The sequence below is a fragment of the Phyllostomus hastatus genome, unplaced genomic scaffold, assembly GCF_019186645.2.
Source record: "Phyllostomus hastatus isolate PE091 unplaced genomic scaffold, TTU_PhHast_1.1 phas_contig_86, whole genome shotgun sequence".
NCBI classification, from domain to species: Eukaryota; Metazoa; Chordata; class Mammalia; order Chiroptera; family Phyllostomidae; genus Phyllostomus; species Phyllostomus hastatus.
The window spans coordinates 31612213-31614396 of NW_025333977.1; positions in this window are offsets into that span (position 1 = coordinate 31612213).

Below are 2184 nucleotides of genomic sequence, written 5' to 3' on the forward strand. Positions count from 1 at the left end.
TTTTCCATTAGATACAAAGTTCCCTTGGGATATTTCATAATTGGAAATAAAATTTTAAGTATTCACATTGAATATGCATCTAAATATATACTTACATTCTAAATATGAGTATTATCCTTTTCTGTTTGGTTGGGTCATTAAGCCACTCACATGCTACCTCTGGTAAATTTCAAGTGTTTCAGTATTTCAAATCAAGCTTCATTATTTTGGTTTTTGCTTTAAACGTATTTGATAGACTCTTCAGAGCAATGCTGCTCTCTATGACCAGGCCAGCTTTAATCTCGGCCGGGCCCCACCTCTTTCTATGCCACTGAAAAACCTGGCAGATTTCCCGCTAAGCATGCCATTAAAACAACTTTTTAAACCACACTTTCCCTCTACCCCCAAACTTTCCCTCCACCCCAAATCTCACATGCCATGCCAGTATTCCACAAGGACCGGAGTAAAGACCCACACAGGTGCCACGGAAGAGGCACCCTGCTGCCGCGGCCCAAGCGCAGGAAGCACGGCGGCCCCACGGCGTGGCCGGACCCCCGCGCGCCGGCGCGGCACGCCGACTGCTACCCAGCACAACACAAACAAACCAACACAGCATATTAAAGCAAAGCTTCTAAGAAAAACTTGAATAAACTTGTATTAAAAATATACTTTTTAGAATCCCAACTTCAGAAATGAATAATTTATAATGATTTACAAAATAATCTTTTTAAAATTCCGCCAAGACATTACTGGCAGGAATTCCATCTACTATGAATTCTATGCACATTTTGTCAGAATTTCCTTCCTTAAGACAGGGGGGAACGGTCGACCAGAGACGTCAGAAGGCACGTCAACACCACACACGGCGCCCCGCGGAAAGCTGCCAAGTCCAGGGGCTGGCGGGCAGAACCGCCAACCGCCCAGCAGACGCAAGGAAACAAGACGGCGACGATGCTCTGGTAAAACTGCTTATGCAACTACATTATGGGATTTAAAAATAAAGAATAAGCAATGCTATCTGCCTCCAGAATCAGATATTAATCAAGTAATCAATCAAAATGGCAACAAATAGTAAGGATAAACCTGGGATAAGGGATGTGTGCTCCGAGGAATTTTCAAATTTAACTGTGAAATATAAACCCCCTTCCTCTCAGAAATCAAAGGTAAAGGTATTGTGATATCTAGCTTCACCACATTTCTATAACATAAAAATAGAAATTATTGCTATGTGATTGTAAAAATGGAGGCAAGTAAAGAGTTCAGAAATATACTCGTTTATAATCAATTAAATGATGAGCCATAATTTAACCCCTAATTATAACATTATGTAGAAATCACAATTCAGGTATCGTGTCCTCGGTTATTAAGATATACGTTAAATAGTTCACATTTTAAAAACATTTTATCATTACATTATCAAATTTGATAAAATCTTATCAAAACATCTATGTATTCAATATAAATCATATTGTTAAAAGTATAAAGTAACATTTAAAGAAAACTGCTGAGGTGCCAAATAAGTATTCTCTATTAAACACACACAATTGAACATCTGGAACTACATGAGTTAATTCGTGCGAGAAGTTGACTCAGGTTTACAAAGGAATACTCTGTGGACTGTGATCAAGTTTCCCCAGCACCACCACCTTTTTTTATTCCAAAATGCTTTCATTAGGATTAACTTTCTTCTTTCTTAAGGAAAAGTTACAGAAGGTTTACAATACGGAGTCTTAATAGTAACATACTTTTAAAAATCTAAGCAAAGTGCACGTTAAACTAGCTACAACTACTTAAACTTCTTATCATCAAATAAAAACAGATGAACACTTCATTCACTTAAGTCTTTCTGAGGGGGAAAAAAAAAAGAATACCTTGCTTAAATAAGAATTCCCCAGTAAGGATATTCTATAAAAGGTTTTCCATGTATTTTATTGTTTACTTTCTCTCATTAAAACTTTTTAAAAGTCTAATGAACACATACTTACAATGCCATATTACACAACTACAGTACTGTTAATTAAATAAAGCAGCCCAGTATAGTTGTAAACATTTTAAATGTAGTAAACAAGACTTGGCATGTCATTTTCTCCCTAAAACTTGCCATTACAATGCTCTTTCCTCGAGTAATTGTTTTTCCTGGATAAATTTTCAGGTTTGTTTCGTCTTTAAAAATATTACACTGAAATAATATTTGAAAAGATTTAG